Consider the following 7968-nt stretch of genomic DNA (forward strand, 5'->3'; position numbering starts at 1 on the left):
CCTTACCGGACTAACCCCTCCGGTTTATATAGACACCGGCGGGATCTAGGGTTTACATAGAGTCGGTTACATAAGAAGGAATCTTCATAATCGGTCGCCTAGCTTGCCTTCCACGCCAAGGAGAGTCCAATCCAGACACGGGTACAGTCTTCGGCCTTCATGTCTTCATAGCCCATCAGTCCGGTCCAGGGATAACAGGCTGGACGCCCGAGGACCCCTTAGTCCAGGACTCCCTCAGTAGCCCCTGAACCTGGCTTCAATGACAAGGAGTCCGGCGCGCAGATTGTCTTCGGCATTGCAAGGCGGGTCCTCCTTTTTCCGAACTCCAAGATGGTCTTCAGATGTAATGATTGTATCCGGACCTGTATACACAACTGCAGAGGATATAATATTTCACAAGTTTAATCCGCTGACAACTTTTATAGCATTACATTGCGTCAGCCCGGTCGTAATTCCGAACCGTTTTTCTGCCACTCCATGTTTCGAGACGTGGCGGCCATTGGCACCTCTTGTCGAAGCAGAGATTGTGTCCCCTTATCGCAGGATTCTCATCAATACGGGTGTGGGTAACCCAACCGTGCCGTTTACATAGGCGAGCTTCGAGGCGAATGGGGAGGCGCTCGATATTTACTGCCTTTATAAGGGGATAAGGATTCCATCTTCCTTTCCCACGCCTTCTCTCCATCTCTGCCCTTCCAATCTCCAGCTCCAGCGCCCAAGTTCTACTCGAGCTAGCACTCAAACATGTTCAGAGGTCAGGGCAAGTGGATGGCTTCCTCCGTCAAGGAGAAAGATACCACCCAGCTTCGAGCGGCCGGGTATCTGGCGAAAGAAATTGCCCACCGTCTGCCAGCCAAGGGGCAAATAATCCCTACTCCGAAGCCCACTGAGAGGGTGGTTTTCCTCCCTCACTTCGTTCGTGGACTAGGGTTTCCAATTCACCCTTTCGTCCGTGGACTGATGTATTATTACGGGCTAGATTTCCATGATCTAGCCCCGAACTCCTTCCTCAACATCTCGGTGTTCGTCGTTGTGTGCGAGGCCTTCCTCCGCATCCATCCCCACCTCTGCCTATGGCTCAAGACCTTCAATGTGAAGCCAAAGGTGGTGGTGGTCAGCACGTGGAGTGCGGCGGCGCCATGGTGAGCAAGATGCCCAATGCTACATGGGCCAAGGGCACGCTTGTGGACACTGACAAGGGGTGGCAGAAGCAATGGTTCTACATCACGGAGCCACGCGGCGCCACTTGGGCGGCGGCCCCGGAATTCAAATCTGGAGCTCCCACGCGGCTCACTTCCTGGACGGAGAAGGGTCCCAACTGGTCTTCGATAGACGAACTGATAGCGCTGCAAACGCGCATTCAGGGCATGGTGGACCAAAAGGTCAAGATTGTCGACGCCATCTAGGTAATGCTGGTCCGTCTAATCCTCCCATGCCAAGACCGAACTTTCCCCTTATGGGAATTCGATCCAGAGAAGCACCAAACCATGGAGAGGATCTTTGGATCTACTCACGCAGATGCCTGGAAATCACTTGTTAAGGGCAACGAGAAGCCGCCGGCCCTGGATTCGGACTGCGGGCACGACCATACCCATCCCGCCAGCGCAGTAAGTGTTTACTCCTCAAGGCATACCTTCTACTTGATCGTCCAAGGAGGACGCCTGATTTTTGCTGTGCATATTCTTTTAGGGGTGGTCGGAGAGAGCGGAGCGAATCTGGGGTCCGGCTCCGCTACCCGAAGAGCCAGTCATCCCGCGCCTGGCGAAGATGCTGGTTCCGGCGCCCTATCAGCTGCCGGAGAAGAAGGCCAAAAAGAAGGCCAAGGGGGCCAAAGGTGGCCCCCGCTTCAAAGGCACTTCGGATGCGACGTCCGAAGGTGAAGAAACCCCATCCTCCGCTGCTGAGGACGATGATGACGAGGAGGAGGAGGAGGACAACCCTCCCCCTGAGGAGGGAAAGAAAAAGAGAGCGGACTCCACAAACCTGGAGGCGGGGACGTCCAAGAGGGGGAAAGGTCCCCTTGCAGCCAACACCGCGTGGGACGTCGACAATAGTCCAGAGCGACGCCCCCGTACTAAGCCCCGGGCCACATCATAAGTGCTATGACTCCTGCATACTCGTACACCCGGCCTCTCCTCCTTATTGTATTGACATGGTCAATTATATTGCTACAGTCCGGCCCACGACAGCTCCCAGCGACCCTCATCGGAGGATTCGTTAGACTCGAAGGAGATGGCCAGCGAAACACCGCCGGCAGCTTACTCTCCCGAGGTCAAGGGAGACGACGAGGTGCTCTCCCAGCGGACCTTCCCAGGCCGGGGAGAGGCGCCAAAGGGCGAAGCCCCTTTCGCCGAACACCAGGGGGAGTCAATTCCCATGGAAACCGGGGGTGAGGGCCATATTCAATTCGGCCCTCAACCGGACCCGATTCCGGAGACCGATACGGTTCCAGGATCCGGCACGCAGCCTCCTTCGAAAGGAGGGGGTGTGCCTATTGCCCCGGTGACCCCTATCCAACCAGGGGCACCAGATAATCTGCTGGAAGCGCTGCGAGGCGCTTCCATTATGGAGGAGCACCGTGTTCTTATGAGCACGATGATTGAAAAGGTTCAGTCCGCCAAGAGCGGACTGACCGAAGCCTGCAGCAGCCCGCTAATAGGTTTTGAGGTAAGAAAGAGGGAAAACCCCGTGTAGACAGTAGCCCCTGAGACACTGTCCGGTGTTCAGTGAGAAGAACCGGACAGAGGATCAATCCTTTGTTATAGGAGACTAACTTAATATGCATCAATGAGCAGGCGTCACTGTAGGCCGCAACCTCGCATGCTGCCAAAGTCTCTGAACTGAAGCGGACCGAGAACGAGCTCGGCGAGGTTAAAATTCGGCTGAGTAACGACTTGCTATGTGTTCAGAAAGAATAAGCGTTGTATATTGACCGCAGTGTCGTAACATGTGCAGGAGCCGCGACCGAGGTCGAGGCCCTAAGGAAGGCCCTGAGTGAGGCCGAGGAGAAGGTTGTCCAGCAGCAAGCCGCCCATAAGAAGCTCAAGGCCCGGGTCAAAGAAGTCCAGCAGGAGCTCCAGGATGCGGTGAAAAAATGCGAGGCCTTGGAGCATGATGCGTTGGTTCAATGGACCGAACTCGCCAAGGCTCGTCAGAGCGCGGAGACCGCATGGAAAGAGGCCCAGGCCGGCCTCCAGGAGATCCAGGAGGCCAAGAAGATCATGGCGGGTAAGGCATTTAAGATGCAAAGCAAGTATGCGGTGAGGCAGTACCTTTTACTAATCCGGGTTCGAAGTTCCCCAGGGGCTTTTGCGGATTTACCATGCAGTGTATCAGACGCCGCAGAGTTCTATCGAGCCGAAGGAGGGGGTTCTATAGAGAAGCTATTCTGGTCGCAGTATGCGGCGCCAGAGCATCCCGTGTCCTTCACCGATCAGCTGAAACAGCTGGTGGAGCTGCATAGGGTGGCCGAACTAGCCATTAAGGATTTAATAATCCGGCTATGGCCAGCCGAAGCTATGCCAGGCAGCTACTTCGGACTCGTGAGGCGGATGGTGAACCCATGTCCTAGGCTAGACATCGTCAAGCGCTCGGCATGCATTGAAGGTGCGCGCATGGCCTTCGCCCGTTGCAAGATGTGGTGGGCGAAGATGGACGCCGTCGAGGTGACCAGAGGGCCACCGGAGGGCAAGGAGCACCGCACACCCGAACGGTATTTTGCGGATGTCCTGGAGGGTTCTCGTCTTGTGGCAGCACAATGTTCGCAGGACATTGTATTTGAATAAATGTATTCACGTTGCCTTTGCCTTGTATTATGAACACAAAGCCTGTGTGTAATATAATTTTGTTATGCTTTAATTGTTTCCTCCTGTGCGGCCGTGTTGTATATAATCTGAGGGTTGGCCAGTCGTCGGCTTCTGCCCTCACGTAGCTAGTACGGAGGTGTTCGGGATGGACTCTAAACAATCTTGATCCAATTATATGGTCCTTGAAGGAGTTATTTAGCGCAACGAACAAGGCAATCAGACTATGCGGCTTAAACGCCCTCACTTAGCCATAGGAGTTTTACAATAGAGCATGGGCGCAGCCCCTGGTGCGAACCAGAGTGCTCTCAGCATCTGATCGGGAATTACCGATCCTTCGCGTAATGCGGAAAAAATCTCCAATGATTTGTAACCCTTGAACAGCTGACCGGCACTCGCCATATCATGACAGTCAGTTTTCGGCTTTCTCTACTGAGGCGCTCATCTGGTCAAGGCCAGGGCACAATCGCAGTAGTTCTCCCTTTACTACCATAGCCGATTTAGCGGAACGTAGGTAGCAAGCACAGGAGCCGGGCAACCCAACTATTGACCAAAGACATGATTCGGAGCCAATGCATATAATGCTAAATTCGGGGTGCCGAACTTATCTTTAAGGAGTGTTCGGACTTTTTTGCCGTGTTATGGGGCGATGGGGAGCCCTTGGCGAATATGGAACGTACCAGAGTGTACGGTTTAATAAATAAGTAATTAAAGGAAAACAAAGATAGAACAGAGATAGGATCTGGGGCCCTTGAACTTGGCTCATGAACTGTTTCCATTATAGTTGGGTTAATGCGTCAAAGCACATTGGTACAAAATAATGCAATAAGCAACCGGCTATTTGACATACCACGACCAAAAGGTGAGCTGCGTGTGGGTCCTGAAAGCGGATCGTTGAATTATCCTCTAGGGCTTCCCGTGTATGCTTGTGCTCCGTGTCAATCTGGTGTGTTCATCCTTTGACAGGACAATTAATCAAGCCGTCGAAGGAGGCCCGCGTAAGAGGAACCTGAAAAAAGGGAAAAAGAAATAGTGAAGTAATATGTGTGCCAGGGATCGGTCTAGCCGAACTGTAGATCCCCGGCTAGCTTGTGCCTCCGTCGATGCCCATGGAATTTTGAGTGCGTAATTATGTACGCGTGGTATGAATTCCACTACCTCATCGGGATTGGGACGGAGGCCGAATTGCTAATCGAGCTCTTGACGAGCTGCGCAGTCCTGTTGCAGTGTAGTCCGGACTCTCTTAATGATGTCCAGGGGCTCGGCAGCCAGACTATGATGCTGCTTGAGAAGGCCGCTTTGTACCTCTGCTGCTAGGGCGGCGGTGTGCTCCTCTGTCCGGAGGGAGCGTTCTGTGTTTTCGTTGACTTTTATGACGCCGCGTGGACTGGGCATCTTAAGCTTGAGATAAGCATAGTGTGGAACCGCATTGACTCTAACAAACACGGTTCGCCCGAGCAGTGCGTGCGTGGTAGCCACTACGGAAGGGGACGATGTCAAAGATTAACTCTTCGCTTTGGAAGTTGTCCGGAGAACCGAAGACCACCTCCAGCGTGATTGAGCCCGTACAGCGGGCCTCAACGCCTGGTATGACTCCTTTAAAGGTAGTCTTTGTGGGTTTGTTTCATGATGGATTAATGCCCATCTTCCATACTGTATCTTGATAAAGCAGGTTGAGGCTGCTACCACCGTCCATTAGGACTCGTGTTAGGTGAAATCCATCGATTGATTGGGTCGAGGACCAGCGCGGCTGAACCGCCATGCCGGATACTAGTTGGGTGATCCCAACGATCGAAGGTAATCAGGAATGACGACCACTGATTGAATTTTGGGGCGACTGGCTCTACCGCGTAGACGTCCCTGAGTGCTCGCTTACGCTCCCTTTTGGGGATGTGTGTAGCGTCTATCATATTTACCGTTTTGACTTGAGGGGGAAATTTCTTCTGCCCCCCGGTGTTCGGCTGCTGGGGCTCGTCGTGCTCGCCCTCACTTTGTGATACTTTTTCTTTGTTTTCGGCATTTAACTTGCCAGCCTGTTTGAAAACCCAACAATCCCTGTTGGTATGATTGGCTTGTTTTTCTGGGGTGCCGTGTATCTGGCATGGACAGTCGAGTATGCGGTCCAGGTTGGAAGGTCCTTCATTGTTTCTTTTGTAGGGCTTCTTCCGTTGGTCGGACTTGGAGCCACTGAATCCGGCGTTAACTGTGGTGTCATCGGTGTTGTCGCCATTGCTTCGGTGTTTGTGTCTATTGCGTCGGAGCTTGCCGGTGCCGTTCTTGGCCTCGCTGGGGCCTACCTCGCCGGTTGTATTTTTACTACGAGCTAGCCAGCTGTCCTCACCCGCGCAGAAGCGGGTCATGAGTGCCGTAAGGGCTGCCATGGACTTCGGCTTTTCTTGGCCAAGGTGGCGTGCTAGCCATTCGTCACGGATGCTGTGCTTAAAGTCCGCTAGGGCTTCAGCATCCGGACAGTCAACGATCTGGTTCTTTTTGGTTAGGAACCTAGTCCAGAATTTTCTGGCTGATTCTCCAGGTTGTTGAACTATGTGGCTTAAGTCATCAGCATCGGGTGGCCGAACATATGTACCTTGGAAGTTGTCAAGGAAGGCTTCTTCCAAGTCCTCCCAGCTGCCGATGGAGTTTTCAGGCAGGCTATTTAGCCAGTGTGGAGCTGGCCCTTTGAGCTTTAGTGGGAGGTTTTTGATGGCGTGGAGGTCGTCTCCATGGGCCATGTGGATGTGGAGAATAAAGTCCTCAATCCATACTGCGGGATCGGTTGTTCCGTCGTATGATTCAATGTTGACGGGCTTGAACCCCTCGAGGAATTCGTGATCCAGTACCTCGTCTGTGAAGCAGAGAGGGTGTGCGGTGCCTCTATATCGGGCCGCGTCACGGCGCACTTCCGATGAAGTCCATTTGCGGTCATCGGCCCGGGCGTGACTAGGTTTGTCGCGTCCGAATAGGTAGCCGTCGTCCCGAGTAGGGAAGCGTTTTCGGGATCCGTAGATCGATCTGGTGTGTCCTGCTCTGCTGTCCAATTCCTGACGAAGGTCGTATGTATGGTCCCCAGCTGGTCTGTCCCTGTGTTTACGAGGCGGTGGGGCGGGCTGTTGTTCTTCCTGAGTTGTCATTTTGTCCCGACCGCGGGGTGGTCGGTCCACCGCACTGTCCCGACCTCGTGGTGGTCGTTCCGCATTACGCTAGGGATCTGGTGCCTCCTTGTCGAACTGAGGTAGCAGTCCGCGCTTTTGGTAACACTTGGTTGGGTGCTTGAGGCCGTATTCTTCGGCTGCCAGGACATCAGTCCACCTGTCAATGAGCAGGTCTTGATCAGCTTGGAGCTGCTGCTGCTTCTTCTTCAGGCTTCTTGCAGTGGCTATTAGCTGGCGCTTGAAGCGCTCCTGCTCGAGGGGTGCCTCAGGCATGATGAAGTCCTCATTGCCGAGGCTCTCATCATCCTTGGAGACTGGACGATAACTACCATCATCCCGGTCATTGGGCATGGCCTGTTTATCAGGGTCATCCTGCCCGTTGTCTTGTTCCTCCTGTTCGGATGCAGCTCCAACAGGGTCTTCATTGTTTTCGGCGTCGCCCGGAGTACTATTTTCTCTGGTGCCGGTGTTACCATCTTTTGAGCGACGAGGTTTAGAATGGCGTTTAGGGTGCCGGCGCTTGGACTGCGTCTCAGAGGGTTTATTCGCATCTGGCTCTTCTTTGTCATCGCCAGATCCTTTAGGTGTATCAACCATGTACACGTCGTACGAAGAAGTGGCCGTCCAACGTCCGGTGAATGGCGGGTCTTGACCCTGCTCCTTATCGGCATCGTCGTCCATACCGTCGATGTCCTCGGAGCCATAATCGAGCTCGTCGGTTAAGTCCTTGATGGTAGCTATGAAGTGGGTGGCGGGTGGGAAGCAAAATTCCCCATCACCAGCCTCTAACTCGAACCGAACATAGTTCGGCTGCGAGTCCTTCTCCAAGGACAAATTCTTTAAAGGTGAGTGCCGGAAAACGTCTGCGGCGCCAAATTCGAAGATCGATAACCGATCTAGCTCGGTGTCCGCAGGCGTACACGGTCCGGAACTTATAGGCGGAGACGACTCCGAAGTTCCGTTGACGCAAATATTGCAGGGTGTTGAGTCCGTGTGCGGCTCCAACGCCGCGG

Source organism: Aegilops tauschii, chromosome 7 (assembly GCF_002575655.3).
Source record: "Aegilops tauschii subsp. strangulata cultivar AL8/78 chromosome 7, Aet v6.0, whole genome shotgun sequence".
NCBI classification, from domain to species: Eukaryota; Viridiplantae; Streptophyta; class Magnoliopsida; order Poales; family Poaceae; genus Aegilops; species Aegilops tauschii.